General features: G+C 42.1%; 1 protein-coding gene across 4 annotated transcripts in view; it reads right to left on the minus strand.

Moving 5' to 3' along the window:
* LOC122563837 (ras-like protein family member 10B) overlaps positions 1–3,102 on the minus strand; it is a 201,625-nt gene extending 198,523 nt beyond the window's left edge. For 2 of the 4 annotated variants that reach the window (XM_043718028.1, XM_043718027.1), the window contains exon 1: positions 2,752–3,102. The gene's annotated coding sequence lies outside the window, so the exon portion shown is untranslated. The other 2 variants (XM_043718030.1, XM_043718029.1) reach the window with 1 other exon arrangement.
* Positions 3,103–20,934: the final 17,832 nt, after the last annotated feature.

The following is a 20,934-nucleotide window of genomic DNA, read 5'->3' on the forward strand; positions in this document are numbered from 1 at the left end:
TAGTGATAGGATGAGTGGGAAGAGACTGACATGCAGTATTACTAACCTGTTGCGCTTGATAGACTGCTTTTGTGATGTGAAATTCAAAGTCATAAAATATAGCTTTCAACATCAAATCAAATTTATGCTGTAAAGATATAGAACAGTTGGATTCTTTTTTTTAGAAACCTAAGAAAACAACCACAATAAACACTAAAGAAAACCAAAAATCAAAGAAGTCTGTCTGAAACAGGGGGAGAGAAAAAAGAAAACTCTCCTCCTTAGTAGAAAAACCAACAGCAGTGATAAACAGTTGGATTTTACACAATTAAAGACTATGATTGTATAATGAATTTCATTCATTGAGTCAAAATAAGGCAATGCTCATTAGTAACCACTTGATGTAGGTTACCGATATTTTAATGGTCCAATTTCATCACAAACACCTCTACAGCTGATATTAAACATAATTCCCACTCACTGGAGAAGCATGGGCTACTGTTGAAGAAGTTATTTCACCCAGCAACAATGCAACTCCAATTATCATTAGCAGCCCTGGACAAGCCCTTAATTGGCATTTATTAACAGTGGGCAATTAAGTAACAGCAGGTTGTTAGTGCTAATAAGGTCAATGTTAACAGGGCAGAAAATGCTTCTCAACAAAGCTCAGCGGATGTTGTTGTTGCTATTTTCTGCTCTATCCCATTTAACCCTCGCCTCTAACAGCAGGTAAACCACTCACAGAGCTGAAACAGCATAATTTAATGCAATTTTCTGCTCAGCACTAATTCCTAATATCCATGTGCCCTCCGTAATTTAAATAACAGATCGTTTTCATTCAGAATGCAAACCAGAATTACCAAAAAAAACAAATCCAAAGACAATGTTTATTCTCTCAAATAACCCCTCATATCCTGTCCCATTGTTATTGTTGTTTCCAGAAGCTTAAACAAATCGTCTGTTCTCAAACAATACTAAAAATAATCATGCAACGATATACTAGGCCAAAGATATTGCTTCAGTTTCAGATTTTAACCCTTTTCTCTCTATTCATATCCATCTGCCCAATTGTATCTTACCAATTAGATCACATGAGTGGTACTAACATGTAACACTTGAAATGCCTAGTAGACCAACATAAACAACCCACATGTATGCATTCAAACATATACATAAACCTGAATCTAAATTAACAAGCAGTGCAGCAAAGCATATATGAGAATAACAGCCATAGGAACTAAAAATAGGTCGGACTGCATGAGAACTGTGTAGTGGCTGCTGCTTGCAACTGGGTGTATTTTTATATCACCTATGTGCTAATTATAACAATGTGTAAAATTATGTGGAACACAGCTACACTATCTTGAATGGAGGAAAACCCAGTCTCATTTCCAGAGACAATATAACCAGGAAATTTCACCACAAGCTGCTCGAATAAATATTCTGTGTACTGCAGTACTTTTCTTTAATTCCCCAATATAAAATGACCTGCAACTGAATCAGTGTTTGATTCCCAATAAGATTCAGATCAATTTGCCAATGGTCTCTGATGCTTGACATTATAAATGAAAGTTTTCTACTCTCTTCCGAATTGACATTATTAATGAACAATTTATCAATAAATGTATTATTAACAGCAAGGTTGTTTAACTGACTGCTTGTGTCTATGTAATACCAAAGGCACAGCTTCAGTTGTGAAAAAGCGCAGATTTGGGATTTTCAATCGGAGACTTTGCGGCTTCAGAAAATCCAGAAGCAGCGCAAGGGCTCAAGGCTGGTCAGCACCACGGACAGCTCCACAGTCAGTCTTTAACCAGCACCACGGACAGCTCCACAGTCAGTCTTTAACCAGCACCACGGACAGCTCCACAATTAGTCTTTAATCAGCACCATGGTCAGCTCCACAATCAGTCTTTAATCAGCACCATGGTCAGCTCCACAGTCAGTCTTTAATCAGCACCATGGTCAGCTCCACAGTCAGTCTTTAATCGGCACCATGGTCAGCACCATGGTCAGCTTCACAGCGATCCCCTAATCAGCATCATGGTCAGGATACAGTCGTTACTTGTGTCAACATCGAGATCAGTTGAATGGTTTGTGAGTTAAACTGGCAGCGGCCTTCCGATGAGCCGCTCAGCTTTATAATTACAATCTACAGGAGGCACAGCGTTCTTTTCCTAACGGGCCATTCAAAATCTATGCTCAAAAACACCCATTACCAGACGTACTCAGCTATACACGGAAACACAGAGAGAAAAAAAATGCACAAATATGGACAAATGCAAAAATAAATATGGAAACACAGGCTGACAAAAATACAGCTAGAAACGCAGACAAGAGCATAAACAGCGACATAAAATCACACATGCAGAAGATCATAGATACAGACTTAATCTTACACAGTGAATAAAGGTACACATGCAGAGAAAACAGCAGAGATCGACCCATAGAGCATATGAATATGAACACAGACACAGTTACATACAGGGGAATACCACTATTTCACTGCATTTATTCTGTTAGTCTAAGGATTCTAAGGAACCGACAGAGGATTTTTTTTCTCTCTGTGCGAACATGACCATAGCGTTAACTGAAAAGTTTCTTTTGGCTGACAATACTCTGGGTTAAATACCTGCAAGCAATTTGATAGGTGGACGGAATGTGCAGCCCATTGACCAGAAATGTACTAAATTGGCGTTCAGCTCTCAACGGCAGTCTCGCAAACCTCCCCATGGACCACAGGCATCTTCTGGAATCTGCTGAAGTTCTTACCTTCTCTTCTCAGTTACGGCTGGAGTTTGAGATCGGGAGGCGAGAGGCACCTGCTGGACAAAGGCAATACTCCCAGAACGAAGAACCTTTCCATGAGAACATAAGTCGCAGATCCTTGTGAACATCGATAAATAATTGCTTTAAAACCGTGGAACATTTGTTCGAATTCTTTAGCGGAACTGTCTTAGTGGAGGAAGAGTAATCTTCCCCTTTACCGTTCTGCCTTGAGTGAGAATGGCGCTCTAACGTTGTATTGGTGCCTTCCCGTCTCCTCTTCTACAACGCATGCTGTTTTCATCAGGCACTGATGATTCTCCGTGGTCCTAAAGACCATCAGCTTGACCTTCCAACAAATGTGGATTGAAACTATGCTACGGTTGCGTTTGTTATCTAGCCTCGCAGGGAGAGCGCGTTTTTATCACGGTCGGAGGATTTTATTTTTCAAACGGTAATTATTGTTGTTGCTAAATTACACCAAAATAGTCCGAAATAAAAGCAGAAAATCCCAGACGAACCCCCGCAACTTTGGCAGCATCTGTGGAGAGAGAAACAGAGTTAATGTTTCTAGTCCAGCATAACTTCAAGACTGAAAGGAGATGGAAAGTGATTTTTTTATGATGTTGACAGGGGGGAAAGGGGACTGGGTAGAACAGATAGTCAGGGTTGCCAGACCAAAAGGCAAAGGGAATGCTAACAGTGGTAAAGGAGGGATATGGATGAAAAATGAGTGACAACAATAGGTTTGGAAAGGGAAAGATTGGCCCTCTCTGCTGAGTGCAAAGCTAATGAAACACAGACCAGTCAGGGCCAGAAATGGTCAGGGACAGGTGGTTTTTAGGGGTGATGAGTGGAAAAAAATATTTTGGGGGAAATTGGGTGAACTTCTTATGTTCCTTTAAGCCTCTGGCTTAAGTTTAACATCTGACTGATTGGGGTGGCATGATGGTTCAGTGCTTAACACTGCTGTCTCACAGTGCCAGGAATCCACCCTCAGGTGACTGTCTGGGTGGAGTTTGCACATTCTCCCCGTGTCTGCATGGGTTTCCTCCCACTGTCCAAAGATGTGCAGGCGGGTTAGCCCATAGTTTCCAGGGATGTACACTTTTAGTGGGTTAGTTGTGAAAAATGCAGAGTTAAAAGGGTAAGGGAGGGGGGGTGGGGGGTCTAGGTGGGATGCTCTTCAGGGGGTCAGTCTGTCCTCAATGGGCTGAATGGCCTGCTTCCACACTGTAGGGACTCTCTGAAGCAGGAAGAAACTGTCTTGTCCTCATATCCCTTCAGTTCCTCAAACAGTGAAACATTCCCTCAGTGCAGCACTGGATCATGAGCTCAGTCAATAGTAAACCAAAAGAGGCTGATTCATTATGAAAATTCCCAAAGAAAATTGAATCAATGTGTCGAAAGGAAAGAATATGTATGCTTGGGGCTGGAATTAAGGTCTAGGAGTATGGAATGGCTCTCTCAAACAGCTGGAGCAAGCAGGAGTGGGGTTAATCTATCATAATGCTAACATAGTCAGTACTAAATGTTTGCTCAGACTATTTTTCCAATAGTGAAGTTCCCAGGCTGCAGTTTGTTGTCTGAGACTGCAGTCGTGGTTTGGTGCACAGTGCACCATTGTTTAGCTGAGCTGAGCTAACTGGGTAAGAAAGATTCTAGGTTCACTCTGTCATCTAGGTGAAGCTCAGTGATCACATGGGTGACAGTAACTGCTTAGCAGTTGGCTTTAATGCATTGACAAACCTTCCAGAACTATCTTGGAGACAGAAGGTGAATCTGCAGTTCTGAAAACAACATAGTTCTCAGTTTCTTTTCCTGTGTTATCCAAAAAAATAAAAATAAAAACAGGTTTGATTAGATTGGAAGCTTGGAAGTCACCCATATGAAACCATCAGGAAAATATTCAACTCGAGTTGTCATGTCTGATCTAGGCAATCAGATAGATACCAGCCAGGATAGGTCCTAATGATTGTCACAAGTGCAGCAACATTAATTGATGAAAAATCAATGCAGTCAGCTTGCAGCTCAATTGTGTTATGCTTCGAGTCAAATAGCCTGTCTGTACTCAGACCTGGGGGAGAGACTGCACAGATGATGTCTGTCACACCCAAACTGGACTCTCTTCCCTTCAGCAGAGGGAAGGAAGGGAGGAAAGGAAGAGCAAGAGCCAAGGACTGGAAATAAAGAACTGGGCAGTAAAATTCTACTCAAATGAAAACTCCTGAGGAAGCTTTGTAACATGCTTTGTCCACGTGACAGCAGTTTCTGTCTCTAAATCAGAAAGTGCAGAATTCATTTCTCATTTCAGAAATTCTTCTTGGGTAGAGACTGAAGCATTGACTCTGAAATCTGAATTAACTTCCAACAGGATACCTCAGTCTGGTGGTATATATTAAGAACTCTCCCAACTGACTCAATGAATGACTGATTGCAGTGTCCACATGTTATAAGTGGACTCTGTCATGAACAAATCTGGGAGAAAAAAGTATAGGACTATTCAAAATAAAACTCACTTCTTTGAATATTCATCTTAATTAGTTACGCACTTACAGGCAATGAGATAATAGAGCTTGTTGACTGGTTGGTGTACATAATCAGATGCTCAGAGAACAGGAGCTGATTATAATGAAAACTCTAGGAATTTCACCTCGCCCTCCTCCCCCCCCCCCCCCCACCCCCAGTATTTAGCAAAATCTGGTTCCTAATGATGGTTCTGATTTCAAGCACATCTTAGTCATAATATATACACAGATATGTATGTATACACAAAATAGCTAGGTTTCTGGGACACCATCTTTAGAAAATATGCTTTCCGCATTCTCTACCAATTTTGATAAATATCAGTCAGGAGTTGGTTCAGATGAGGAAAATGTGGCACTTTGTTGGAATCCAGTGGATGTGAAATTGAAATTGAGAGGGAACAGGAGTCAAATGCTAACTCATGACTTGGCCATTAATATCAGTGGCTTCACCAGCACTGAAGGTTGTCATTTTATGGGCAGGAAATGCATTCATCAACTATTTTGTGTCCTCACCTGAGTCCAGCTTCACTTTCAACTGGACAAAGCCACCCCTCAAATCCCAATGCATACAATTGCTTCCCTTGGGAATAATAATGATTAGGGGAATGAGACGCTCTTTAAACTGGAGAGTTAGTGAGGGGCAGGCAAGCTGCCCTCTTTAATAAGAACTAAATGCTGTGCTGTGACTGATAACTTGGTTGCCCGGTGAAGTGAAGACCTATGAATGCTTCAATGAACTGTTTTAAATGAAAATAAATGAATAATTAGTTCATCCCTTTTGACTCTTGAGCTACCATATTGATAGGGAGTGTGGCAAGGTTGCAAGGATCAACTTCCAAAGTAATGTGTCGCCAAGTTATCTTTGAGCAGCCTAAATGTTTTGATTAATCCAAAGATTTAATAAAATGAGTACAGAGGAAGAATGTCTTTTTGGATGAAGTAGCCTGTTGAGCTGACAGTTAGTGAACGGTACCAGTGTGTGTCAGTGCTATCACAGAGAGGAGAGGAGAGGAGAGGAGAGGAGAGGAGAGGAGAGGAGAGGAGAGGAGAGGAGAGGAGAGGGGAGGAGAGGGAAAGCTAGGAGTAACTATTACCAATTCCCCCAATAGCTACATTTCATAATGTTCCAAGGTTACTTTTTACTGTGATAAATGTTCTCAGGATAATAACTCCTAACAATCTAATCAAGTTCCTATTCTAATACTACATCTGGTGAATTGATAAATCTAAGGCCTATCATCGTACTCAGATAGATATTAAAGATCCTATAACACTATTGACAAGAGCATGCAGACTTGTTAGATGTCAAACTTCCTTCCACTAACTCTCTCAATTCAACAAAATCAGTCATGTCTGATAGTCATTAACATACACTTAATGTTGAATTTCCTTCATCAAAATATTATGTGGTAATCAGAGCTTGGTTGGTAATGATCTTGCCTCTAATTCAGAGGATGTTAGGTTCAGGCCCCACTTCAAAACTTGAGATAAATAAAGCCAGATTGACAAACCTGTGCAGGACTGAGGGAGTGCTGTATGGTCAGATGTGCTGTTCTCTGGATGAGATGTTAAAACAGGAGTCTGCTTGCTTTCGAAAGGTCCAATGACACTATGTTGAGAAGAAGTTTGAGTGTTATTCCCAGAGTCTTGGTCAATAATTGGCCCTCAATCAACTTTACTAGGTGGCTCAGTGGTTAACACTGCTGCCTCACAGCGACAGGGACCCGGGTTTAATTCCCGCCTCAGGCAACTGCCTGTGGGGAGTTTGCACATTCTCCCCGTGTCTGCGTGGGTTTCCTCCGGGTGCTCCGGTTTCCTCCCACAGTCCAAAGATGTGCAGGTTAGGCGAATTGGCCATGCTAAATTACCCGTAGTGTTAGGTGCATGAGTCAGGGTTGAATGCAGGGCAATGGATCTGGTTGGTTTGCTTTTTAGAGGGTTGGTGTGGACTTGTTGGGCTGAGGGGCCTGTTTCTACACTGTAAGGAATCTAATCTAATCTATTAAGTAAGAGATTATCTATTTATTCTCATTTGACTGTTTTTAGGAGTACAAATTGGCTGGTACATTTCCTATGTTATAAGAGTGACTATACTTCAAAAGTATTTGATTGGCCATAATACAGTTAAATAAGTTCAGTGGCTGTGAAAGGCATCATATATTTATGTGCTTCCTTTCTTGCCTATAAAGTCTTCAACTAATCATTACAGAGTAAAATTGAGTTACACTCTTGCAGCACAGTTCTGCCAGGAGTGAGGAACAATATAACTTAGTACACATTTTGTCTTGTTTTCAAAATATAGTAATCCATACAGAAGATAATATTTGAATCATACACACACACACAAACATAATACGCCCTTTTCAGTTCACATCTGACTGACAGTGTCTGCCTCACATCTCCCAGACTATTACACTCACACAGAAAATCAAGCAAAATGGTCTGGAGGTTTGATCTTTCATTCATGCCAGTTACACCCCTTGTGCTTAGTAGCATAGCAACCTATCTCTTTACTAATGGGTAACATAGCAACTGAGTATTTACTTTAAATTCCCATTGATGAAATTAAATAGAAATTCATTGGAAACTCTGTGCTCTGATGTGTAGTAGAACTCATTCCCTTTTTGGGTCAAAAGAGGAAATGGTGATTTTTTTTAACCGCATATTTTCCCTATTGATTTCCTTTCCAATTCAGTACACTGCATATCAATACTTAACTTTTGTCAGGACAATTGTCCATCTTCATTAATAGAACAGTAAGACCCTGGCACAGGAGCAGTACCCAGCTGGTCACGCTTTTTTGGAGTTGGGTGGGAATGATGCTGCTCAGGCAGTTCCTCCTCCTTGAATAAAATCAAAACAATACAGATGTTGGAAAGCTGAAACAGTTACAGGGAATGCCAGAGAAAACTAAACATATTAGGCAGTGTCTGTAAAGAGAGAAAGAGAGTTAACGTTTTGAGTCCGGAATAACTCTTCTTCAGAGCTCAAAGAAGTCAGACTGGACTGCAAATGTTAATGTGTGTTTCTCTCTCCACAGATGCTGCCAGACCTGTTGGGTTTTGCCAGCATTCTCTGTGTTAGTCCTCTTCCTCAGTGAAGTCAGCAGGACCACTGCATGAAATAAAGATATGTGTTTGTATAGCAGCGTTTAGCACATACCAAAGTGCTTCACAGCCAGGGAAATGCCCTTGAATTGCAACCACTGTTGTCATATCAGGTCAGCCAATTTGCAGACTGTAACCTCCTGTAAATAGCATTTTTGTATTGCCCAGATAATCTTATACAGTCATACAGCACAGAAACAGACCCTTCGATCCAACTCGTCCATGCCGACCAAGTTCCCCAAACTAAACTAGTTCCATTCACCATTTGGCCCATATCCCGCTAAACCTTGTACTGAGGAAGGGTCACCGGTCCCGAAACATTATTTCTCTTCACCGATGCTGCCAGACCTGTCGAGCTTTTCCAGCTATTGCTGTTTTTGTTTTCCCTCTAAACATTTCCTATTCGCCTGTCCAAATGTCTTTTATATGGTGTAACTCTGCCTGCATTTGCCACTTCCTCTGGCTGTCCATTCCACACATGCCCACTGGCTCTCCTTTTTCTAACTTGCTTGTTATCCCATCAAAGAATTCTAACAGACTTATCAGGCATGCCCTCCCTGTCATGAAGCTATGCTGACTCAGCCCTATTTTACAAATACTCTGGAAACACATACTTAATAATGGACTCTAAAATCATACCAACGACCGAGGTCATACTAACTGGCCTACTGTTTCCTGAATTCTGCCTCCCTCCCTTCTTAAACAGGGAAGCTACATTAGCCATTTTACAGTCCTCTGGGATCCTCCCTGACTCCAGTGATTCCTGAATGATCACCAGCAATGCCTCCACAATCCCCACACCTATCTCTTTCAGAACTCTGAGGTATAGTCCATCTGGTCTGGGTGATTTATCCACCATATGACCTTTCAGCTTCCCCAGCACCTTCTCCTTAGTGATGGCCACTACCCTCACTCTTGAAGTTCTGTGATGTTCCGGGGGCTTCCACCATGTAGACTGATGCAAAGTACCTCTTCAGTTTCTTTGCCACTTCTGTGTTCCCCATTACTAATTCTCCAGCCTCATTTCCATGGCTCAATGTCCATTCTTGCCTCTTTCTTACCTTTTAGATATCTAAAAAACCTTTTGCAATCTTCTTTCATATTACTAGCTAACTTACCCATATATTTCATTTCCTCCCCCATCATTTTTTTAACATTTATCCTTTGCTGGATTTAAAAGGCTTCCCAATCCTCTGGCTTCCCATTAATCTTCACTAAATTGTATGCTTTTTGCTTAGCTTTTATGCTGTCCCTGACTTCCCTTGTCAGCCATGTTTGCTTCATCCTCCTCCCAGTGTGTTTCTTCCTCTTTGGGATGAATCTCTGCTGTGCCCCCCAAATTATCCCCAATAACCCTTGCCATTGCTGGTCCCCTGTCTTCCAAGCAACTCTGGCCAGCTCCTCCTTCATGCCTTTGTAGTTATCTTTACTCAACTGTAATACCATTACATCTGATTGCAACCTCTCCCTGCAGGGTGAATTCTATCATATTGTCCTCACTGCCCCTCGAGGTTCCTTCATCTTCAGCTCTCTAATCAAGATTGCCTCATTACATGCACCAAATCCCAAATTGCCTGTTCCCTACTGGGCTCAACCACAAGTTGCACCAAAAACCATCTCGTAGATATTCACGATTTCTTTTTCTTGAGGTATGTTAGCAGCCTGATTTTCCCAGTCCACCTGCATATTGAAGTCCCCCATGATTACTTTAATAGTGTCTGTCTCTACCTTCTGATTTACTTTCTTGCCCCTACTCTTACCAGCTAGGAGGTCTGTTCATAACTTCGCCCAAGTCTTTTCTACTTTGTGGTTCCTCAACTCTATCCACACAGATTCGATGCCTTCCATACTATTTGCTTTTTTTTGCTATTGATTTAATTTCATTTCTTACTGACAAGGCAACCCCAGCCTTTCTGCCCATCTGCCTGCCCTTTCAATAGGATGTGTACACTTGGATACTTAATTCCTAGCCCTGATCCCCTTGCAGCCATGTCCCTGTGATGCCCACACCATACCCGCCGATTTCAATCCACATTACAAGCTCATTTACTGTACTTTGATTCCTTGTTCTGCAAGTACAACACCCTCAGTCTTGCATTGACTCCCCCCTTTACATAGGTGTCCCCTTATCTGCTGTGCTTGAAGTTAGATTCCTGACCTATCCCATACTCTCTCTTTTATTACTTGTTCTGGGAACTTTAATAACAGAATTTGAGGCACAGAAAGTTCTCCCATAATGTCTGTAACACGATTTGTGAATTTCTGACTTTTTAAAAATATAACAAACTCCTATTCGCTGTTACGAGGTTCTCATCCCCGGCATTAGGTGTTGTGGGGCGCGTCGGCATCACATGATCATTCAGTTCATGTGCTTTCTTGTGAAGAGCTTTGTGAAAGGTATTGTGAAATGTTCAAGCTAATGGACTTGGAAAAGCATCGTAAAAATGTCTCCACGGCCTGAGGGCAAGAAGCTGGGAGCAACCTGTTAATTTAAAAACTTAAAGAGTTGCGATAAGAGTGCAATTTCACTGGAATTGACTAACAATAAATGGACAGTGTTGAGAAACAGTTTGGAATTGGCTTTGTCATTTGCATTAAGAGCGTTCCTTCTCTCTTTTTGTTTAAAAAATATATTTTGATGTCGAAGAATATTTGCTGACTCATGTGCATCTGTTTCAGTGACTAATCATTATGGTAACCAACTGCAAAAAAAATATCAGGACAGGGGCTTGGACATGGTCAGTCTGGATGGTCAGAGTCAGGAAACTCTGCACATAGTGGGTGAGGGAGAGAAAGATGCGCGATACGCTGTTACTTTTGGTGCTTGGTTGGAGATCTCCTGAGGCAGTGAGTAGGCTTTGCAGAAGAGATTCAGAGTTAGCGAAGGTCAGATGTTAATGAGGATGAGAGTGAGGAAGATGTTGCAGGAAATGGTGGGTATATTAGTCGAGATAGAGTGAGTGTGAGGTATCAACGAAAAGATGGTGGCACTTTCACTGGCAGAGTGGAGAAGGTCATTGTTCTTAGTGTGAGGTATCAACGAAAAGATGGTGGCACATTCACTGACAGAGTGGAGAAGGTCATTGTTCTTCTTCCTACATTCTGTGCATTCCTTCGGATGGCTGAGACTGCGCTGGTCTGGATGGTAACCTTGCTCCAGGTTGGCATGGTAGAATGGCATCTTCTGTTAGCCTGGGAAAAAAGGACATCCTGCCTTGGCGTCATGACAACCCCATTAGCAGCATCGCCGTGTCCCTGCCCACAAAGAGAGGTGCCAATTTTCCATTGTCTGCCACGTCCAGGGCCAACATCAGGAACCATGCAGGGCAGCTCCAGACTGACAGCTCTTGTCTGGATGCACGATATCTTTTTAAAGATGGTGCTGCACCATGGATGTTGGTCAATTCTGGGATATCCAGGAACGGGTGAATTGTTTTGGAAATAGCACATGGTATGATGGTGCTAGAATGTATGAGAGGGGCACTAAAGGGTGGGGTAGGTAATAAATCAGGCAGGTTTTGTAAAAGAAGGTGATAGACATCCCCAAGCATCACGTTGTGAAACCCTCTGGGAAACTTCACAAAACTGACATTTAGTGAAAGAAATTATGATTCAGCTCTTGATCTATCAAGGCGGGTTAGATTCTGGGATCTGGCTTGTGCAGTGTTACCATTGGATGGGATCAAACGACTAGCTAGAATGTAGTGCAGCCAGCAGGTACAGATGCTAATTGTGAGTCATCAGCTGGGAATTCTGATGAATTGTACAACATCGTTCCATACAACAGGTCAGCTACAATAAGTCAAAGTTTACTTAGACTGTGCTATTGTTTGGGCTAGGCTAACTACTATTTTTGTTTCAATTTTTCCTGGTATTTTTGGTGGTTCGCCCATAGGCCCCATTATTTCTGTTGCATGATTTTCAATAACACACTTGGGAATGCAACTACAGCATTTTAGGAGAACTAGTGGTTAGTCTAAGGAATGTGAGTGCCCCCTGAAACACAGCATCCAGGTAACTCTCCCCCTCTCTGATGTATTACAGTGGCCGAAGCTCAGAGTCCAGTTGTTTAACTCTGAACCGGAGTTCCTCAAGCAACCAACACTTGTTACAGATGTGGTAACAATGAACCACAATAGGGTACACCAGTTCCAACATCATGCATGTACAATACATATCCAGGACCTGCATCACTATTTTGTTTACTTAGAGTCATAGGATCATGGAGCTGTACAGCACAGAAACAGACCCTTCGGTCCAACTCTTCCATGCCAACCAGATATCCTAAATTCATCTAGCCCATTTCCCTCCAAACCCTTCATATTCATATACCCATCCAGATGCCTTTTCAATGTTGCAATTGTACCAGCCTCCACCACTTCCTCTGGCAGCTCATTCCATACATGCACCACTCTCACGGGTAAAATGGTTGCCCCTTAGGTCTCTTTTATATCTTTCCCCTTTCACCTCAAACCCATGTCCTCTAATTTTGGACTCCCCTATCCTGGGGCAACAATCCTGTCTCTTCACATTATCCAAGCCCCTCATAATTTTATGAACTTTTATAAAGTCACCCCTCAGCCTCTGACGGTCCAGGGAAAATAGCCCCAGCCTATTCAGCCTCTCCCTATAGCTCAAACTCTGGCATCTTCCTTGTAAGTCATTTCTGAACCCTTTCAAGTTTCACAACATCTTTCCTACAGCAGGAAGACCAGAGTGGAATGCAGTATTCCAAAAGTGCCCTAACCAATGTCCTGTACAGCTGCAACATTTGATTTTGAAACGTTTTCTTGTGGTTTTTTAGTTTGTAACCTATAAAGATGCCCCCTATTTACCTTCAGTCTGAAAGTAACCATTAATAGATGGTCAAATTAGTACCTACCACTCACCATGAACTTATGGTTTCCCCATGATATCACGCTTTTGTCCAGGGTTCCTAATTCTGGCCTTAATTTATCCTGATAAATCTGTTTTAATTATATTAATTTAGGGATAAATATTGGATAGGACATTGGGGATGAATTCTCTATTCTTTTAAAAAGATCTTTTACATCTACCTAAAAGCATAAAGGGGAGCTCTGTTCAACAACTCACCTGAAAGACATCACCTCAAATAATGCAGTGTATCATAGGCAATACTCAAAAGAAGCTGACTTTGAATTGCCCAAGACAGGACAAGATGCAAGGAAGGCTTTAGAAATTTCTGTAAGATCAGTCCGTGTTTGATCAAACTCTCTGACAAGATAGAAGAGGGAAGTCTAATTTATAACGGACTGTTAATAAATGGCAGAAATAAATAAAAATCCAACCTAACAACCAAAGAGTCTTAACTAGAAAGACAAACAAAGAGAAGATGCTTGGACAAGGGCCAATATAATACAGTTTCAGTATTTAGAGAGGGGAAATAAGAATATTTAATGTTTCTGTCTGTTACTTAATTAGTCTCCATGTCTGAATAGGAGTGGAGTTAATTACTTCACAGCTGCTAATTACACATCTTTAGCTCCCTGGTTTTGTTTCCACTGGATAACACTTAAAGTAATTGGAGTTCATGAAACGACTTTTTTTCTTCTTCTTGTTTTGTGACTGTGCTTGTCACACTCCGGGAACCTCTGAACAGAGGAGGAGAGAATCTATCAGAATTGTTTTTTGACTCATGAAATGCAACAACTGATCTGGTCAGTGGGAGGTGCATCAGAGAATCACTGAGTGATTATATCTCTGGAAGATAAGCTTGTCCGAATTGGTATGTCATTCCATATTCCTCACACCTGGAAGTACAGGCTGGTGCTGAGAGAGGAGGTGCTGAATGATGAGACATCCCTGTGTCAAAGAGGCCACTCTTCATGTGGAAGCCTAGCTAGACTACTCACCATGGGATACAGCACGCAACTTCACATGGCATCCACAAAGATACAACTTAGCATAAAAATCATGCACTGAAACTCTGATCGAACTTTCTTACCCTGTGTTGTCTAGGGTTGCCACATTCAATCGTAGCATCCTCCCTTTACTTATGCACCCCCCAGTAAAATTCATATCCAAAGCCATGTTATTTTAAAGTTGAGGGTCAACAATAGAAATGCTAAATGAGAAGGAAGGAGTTCACACTTGGAGTGGAATGTGTTTAGACCATACTTGGAATATTGTGTTCAGTTCTGGTCACCTCATTATGGAAGGATGTGGAAGCTTTAGAGAGGGTGCAGAGGAGATTTACCAGGATGTTGCCTGAACTGGGGTACAGGTCTTATGAAGAAAGGTTGAGGGAGCTAGGGCTTTTCTAATTGGAATGAAGAAAGATGAGAGGTGACTTGATAGACGTGTACAAGATGTTGAGAGACATAGATAGAGTGGATAGCCAGAGACTTTTTCCCATGGTAGAAACATTTATCACGAGGGGGCATAATTTTAAGATGATTGGAGGGAAGTTTAGGGGAAATGTCAGAGGTAGGTTCTTTACACAGAGAGTGGTGGGTGTATGGAATGCACTGCCCGCGGTGGTAGTAAAGTCAGATACATTGGGGACATTTAAGTGACTCTTGGATAGACATATGGAAGATAATACAATGAAGGGTATGTAGGTTAGTCTGAGCTTAGAGTAGAATAAAAGTCTAGCACAACATCGAGGGCTGAAGGGCCTGTACTGTTCTATGTTCTTTGTTCACAGATTAGCACTTTCTCTGAATATCACAAAGAGTTTTCTAAGCAAAAGCTTAAGATTTAGGATTAAGATTTAAAAGTAATCATTTCCAATTTGCAAATCACAGGATCTCCAAATTACAAGTAGTTTAACTGAGTAATTATCTGATTTTGATTTGTTGGTTGAGTATTGGACAGATCAGTTAAACAATCGCACATTTATTTTTCCAGGATTTTGCCAGATGGATTTCTGACAAAGGATCCATCTAACAGCGAAGGCAGCATGGTGGCTCAGTGGTTAGCATTGCTGCCTCACAGCACCAGGGACTTGTAAGAGATGTTAAGGGTGCGGGATAAATAGGAGAGGGGGGTAAGGGAGGGGTGTCAGGTCGGTGAGGGAGTAAAGAAATCTGTTCTCAGCAGCTGGGAACTTGACTTTCAATTCCCACCTCGTCTGACTGTCTGTGCAGAGTTTGCGCATTCTCCCCGTGTCTGTGTGGGTTTCCTCTGGGTGCTCTGGTTTCTTCCCACAATCCAAAGATGTGCAGGTCAGATGGATTGATCATGCTAACTTGTCCAAGCGCTAGGTACATTAGTCAGGGGTAAATATAGGATAGGGGAATGGGTCTGGGTGGCTTACTTTTTGGAGAGTCGGGGCAGACCTGTTGGGCCGAAGGGCCTGTTTCCACAAGGTAGGGAAATCTAATCTAAAACCATGCAGACAGCATTGAAGTGAATCACCACAGGATCAAGACTCCCTTTTTCAGCAGGAGCCACCATATTCCAGTCAGTGTAATGTTCGAAGATCCCAAAAGCAGTTTTGCAGCTTGTAAGAGATGTTAAGGGTACTGGATAAATAGGAGAGGGGGGTAAGGGAGGGGTGTCAGGTCGGTGAGGGAGTAAAGAAATCTGTTCTCAGCAGCTGGGAACTTGACTTTCAACTTTCTTAGGCCAAACTATCCAGTAACCAATATTAATAAACATCCTGTCAGTTAATACATAAAGAATAACAAGTGATCGAATGTCAAGAAAAATGTCAGGACTAAGCTGAGAGGCCCATGGGGTGGAACTCATTCGATAACGTTTCAAAAGCCTTGGCCTAGGCATGGTGGGATGAATTTATTTTAGTGAGATTTGGAGACCTTAATGTTGCAGGTTTAGGTGCTCAGCTCTTAAAGACAGGAAGCTGGCTGGAGGGTTCCAGGGTTGACAACTGTGGCAGTCCTGATCCCTGAGGATAGGTGGACTGGGTTGAGATTAGAATTCAGGATTAGGAATGTGAGTTAGTGGAGATTGTGCAATAAAGAGGTATAAAAGGCCACAATGGTTAATTTTGATGTTGATAATCAGTTAATATTGATTCAGGTGCCTGTTGAGACCCTACTGATTTTCATTCTTATCTGTCAATGGGAGAGATCTATAACGACTGCATAGTCCAATATCACCCTTTGACACTATCTACTAAATTCTAAATTACACGCAGTGTGAATTCTGTGCAGTTTCAGTCTGGTTCGATGGATGATTTCCAAGTATTATTTTGCTGACTTCATGTATTCGGAGGCTTCTATGGTGAAGGATAGAATACACGTTCTGCGTGCACTCCCAAATGTGGCATACAACAGCTGGGTAAAGAGCAAAGTCCTCTTTATCCTACTCCAGCAAATTCAGGAGACAGGCTCCCTGTACACCTCAAACTGTTACATTTCCCACACTCATCATTCTTACTGCAACAGATTGGAAGTACTAATTAAGAGCAAACTACAGAATGTGCTTTGAGCTGGGAATTGGGTTGAGACGATATTTTCATACAGGCTTTTCATGGTTAGCAGCAAGAGGTAATGTTCACCCTATCATTCTGGATTGGATGTGAACCCAGACTCTCGAGGTAAAACAACAGAGTGCCAAAAGTAACAAATTTGTACCCTTACAGGTACCTTACATTCATCTTTAGAAAATTCTTCGATAGCGATAATCTGAGATTAACATTCAGATCATTTTCCAACTTTGTACTCCTGCAGGGAACCTTTCCAAACAAAGGCACATACAGTACCAGAAATTCAGAGGTGTATCGCTCACTGTTTTATGGCCAAATGTGGCAAAATTGCAGGCAACGAGTAATTGTCTGAATTTTTAACCATCTCCTTGTCAGAAACACCAGTTTGGGAAATGGTTTGTAAAGGTGTTGCATTTGCAATATACAGACACACTGGCTCGAGGGTAGAAGACAGAGGGTGGGGGTGGAGGGTTGTTTTTCAGACTGGAGGCCTGTGACCAGTGGAGTGCCACAAGGATCGGTGCTGGGTCCACTACTTTTTGTCATTATATAAATGATTTTGTTGTGAACATAGGAGGTATAGTTAGTAAGTTTGCAGATGACACCAAAATTGGAGGTGTAGTGGACAGCAAAGAAAGTTACCTCAGATTACAATGAGATCTTGATCAGATTGACCAATGGGCTAAGAAGTGGCAGATGAAGTTTAATTTAGATAAATGCGACGTTCTGCATTTTGGGAAAGCAAATCTTAGCAGGTCTTATACACTTAATGGTAAGGTCCTGGGAGTGTTGCTGAACAAAGAGACCTTGGAGTGCAAGTTCATAGCTCCTTGAAAATAGAGTCACAGGTAGATAGGATAGTGAAGAAGGCGTTTGGTATGCTTTCCTTTATTGGTCAGAGCATTGAGTATCGGAGTTGTGAGGTCATGTTGCGGCTGTACAGGACGTTGGTTAGACCACTGTTGGAATATTGCGTGCAATTCTGGTCTCTTTCCTATTGGAAGGATGTTATGAGACTTGAAAGGGTTCAGAAAATATTTACAAGAATGTTGCCAGGGTTGGAGGATCTGAGCTACAGGGAGAGGCTGAACAGGCTGGGGCTATTTTCCCTGGAGCGTCAGAGGCTGAGGGATGACCTTATAGAGGTTTACAAAATCATGAGGAGCATGGATAGGGTAAATAGACAAAGTCTTTTCCTTGGGGTGGGGTGTCCAGAACTAGAGGGCGTAGGTTTAAGGTGAGAGGGGAAAGATATAAAAGGGGCAATTTTTTCATGTATGTATGTAATGAGCTGCCAGAGGAAATGGTGGAGGCTGGTACAATTACAACATTTAAAAGGCATCTGGATGGGTATATGAATAGGAACGGTTTAAAAGGATATGGGTCAAGTGCTGGCAAATGGGTCTAGGTTGGCTTAGGATATCTGGTCGGCATGGACAGGTTGGACCAAAGGGTCTGTTTCTGTGCTGTACACTTCTATGACTCTATGACACGGGGGTCAATGCTGAGCCACAAACAGCACTTTCATTTGTATCCACCTCAAATATCAAAGCTGCACAAAGTACAAATGACTTGGAGGGGCCAGTGTTGGGCTGCGGCGGACAAAGTTAAAAATCACACAAAACCAGGTTATAGTCCAACAGGTTTTGGAAGCACTAGCTTTCGGAGCGCCGCTCCTTCATCAGGTGGTTGTGGAGAATGCTCACAGAATCAGAAACTTGATGGCTGGGTCGGTATGCGCGATCTCCTCGGAGATCCTCTCCACTTTGAGCCGGCAGTTCGTGGTGTCGATGGTCGCCATGACTTGGAGGTGTCGGTGTTGGACCAGTGTAGGCAAAGTTAATTGGAGCCACAGATTCATCAAGAGCCTGTGATAGAGAGTTGATCGGAAAGACTTTAGTCACTAGCTTGAGGGATTGTTGCAGGAGACTCATGAATGTCCAAATTATTTGAGGACACCTGAACTGAGAAGATAGCTGCTGCAATGCCCCTAGCTCTTGAATGTTTTATATCTGGAATTAATGGCATTTGCAGTGATGAACCAAAAGCTTATTAATATTAAATTAAATTGTACTGAACAAAAAGAGTTGACAGCAAAGATAGGTATAAAACATATGAATAATAATGGCAATTAATTGCATGAGTGTCAGGGTATTGTATCTGAGAAAACATATTAATGTCGAAACACAAAGTAGATTGACACACAATTGGTGAAAAAGAGAGCAGATGTGAGCTAGGAACTGGCTAATGTAAAGTTTGTGTTATAAAAGCCTGCAGATTACAGGTCTCTATAGTTCAGTGTTGAAAATGAATGTTTGTGTCAGAGCTTTATGGTACAGTCTAAAGGGAAGACAAAAGAGTTTAGGTGATCACTAGATCAGCCAGGTCACTCATCCCATCTTTGCTCATCCAGAAAGTCTTGAAAGATGTCCCCAATCAGGGTCATCCAATTATTACTGAAATAATTCTGAGGATTTTGTCTCAGCTACCACACTTGGAAGTTCGTTTGATACACTGATCAATATTTAAGGATGATCTTGATTTTAAATGCCCATTGTGTAAAAGGCAAGAGGGACGGAATGGTGACCCATTGGTTAGCACAGCTACCTCACAGTGCTGGGGACCCAGGTTCGATTCCAGCCTCGACTGTCTGAGTGGAATTTGCACATTCTCCTCGTGTCTGTGTGGGTTTCCTCTGGGTGCTCTGGTTTACTCCCACAATCCAAAGATGTGCGGGTTAGGTGAATCAGCCATGCTAAATTACCCATAGAGTTCAGGTCAGGATGTGTAGGTTAGTTGCATTAGTCATGGGAAATGCAGAGTAATGGGGTAGGGGAAATGGGTCTGGGTGGGTTGCTCTTTGGGTTGGCTGTGGACTTGCTGGGTCAAATGGCCTGTTTCTGCACTGTAGAGATTCTATGAATATCAGCTCAGCCCCTCAGTAAACATCTTAGTTTCATAGATTTCAGCAGAAATGAAAATCAAGCCAGTATTGTGTAAGTTTTAGTATTGGTAAAGAAAAAAATCACCATCCATCTGTTTGAAATTTGACCATTAAACTCTTGTCCTATGTTCACAGCACAGTTTGAAGCAACTTTCCAGGTATCATTGAATCACTGAATATTCGACACAGAGAAAGGTCTTTTGGACCACTGAGTTTGTACAGGCTTCTGCTGGAAAGTAATTCCATTAGTTCCAGTCCACTGCTTATTTCCAACATCACTGTAATATTTTTATCCTTCAAATCAATGTCCAACTTGCTTTTGAAAGCTGCAGACAAATCTATTTTCACCATCTTTTCCTAGTGCCACCTAATCCATTCCAAACCCTAAATGCTCACTGTCTGAAATATTTTACTCATATCATCTCTGTTACTGGTCCTTCAACCACTGAAAGCTTTTTCAATCATTTTATGATCACTTTTTCAATCACAGAGTGTGGAGTTTGCACGTTCTCCCCGTGTCTGTTCCTCCGGGTGCTCCGGTTTCCTCCCACAGTCCAAAGATGTGCAGGTCAGGTGAATTGGCCGTGCTAAATTGCCCATCATGTTAGGTGCATTAGTCAGAGGGAAGTGGGTCTGGATGGGTTGCTGTTCAGACGGTCAGTGTGGACTGGTTGGGCCGAAGACCTGTTTTCATACTGTAGGGAATCTATTCTAATCTTTATCTAAACCCATCAGGATTTTAAACACCTCTATCGAAACTCTCTTATCCTTTATTCTAAGGAGGACAATCCCAATTTCTCCAGTTTATCCACATAACAGTAAGCCCTCATCCCTGCAACTATTCCAGTAGATGTCTTCCATGTCTTTTTCAAACCCTTTACATCCAGTCTAAACTGTGGAGCCCAGAATTTGACGCTGTACTCCAATTCGAGATAAGTTGGAGTTTATTAATGTTTATAAAAGTTTTACAGAGTTGAAGGAGTGGGATTTTCACGATGGAAACCTGTAACTATTAGAGTGCTGAAGTGTGTGGTGCTGGAAAAGCACAGCCGGTCGGGCAGTATCCATGGAGCAGGAGAGTCGACGTTTCAAGCATTAGCTCTTCATCAGGAATGGAGGGGTAGCCCAAGGGGGTTGAGAGATAAATGGGAGGGGGCTGGGCTGGGGGGAAGGTAGCTGGGAATGCAATAGGTAGAT

The sequence above is a fragment of the Chiloscyllium plagiosum genome, chromosome 28, assembly GCF_004010195.1.
Source record: "Chiloscyllium plagiosum isolate BGI_BamShark_2017 chromosome 28, ASM401019v2, whole genome shotgun sequence".
Classification (NCBI taxonomy): Eukaryota; Metazoa; Chordata; class Chondrichthyes; order Orectolobiformes; family Hemiscylliidae; genus Chiloscyllium; species Chiloscyllium plagiosum.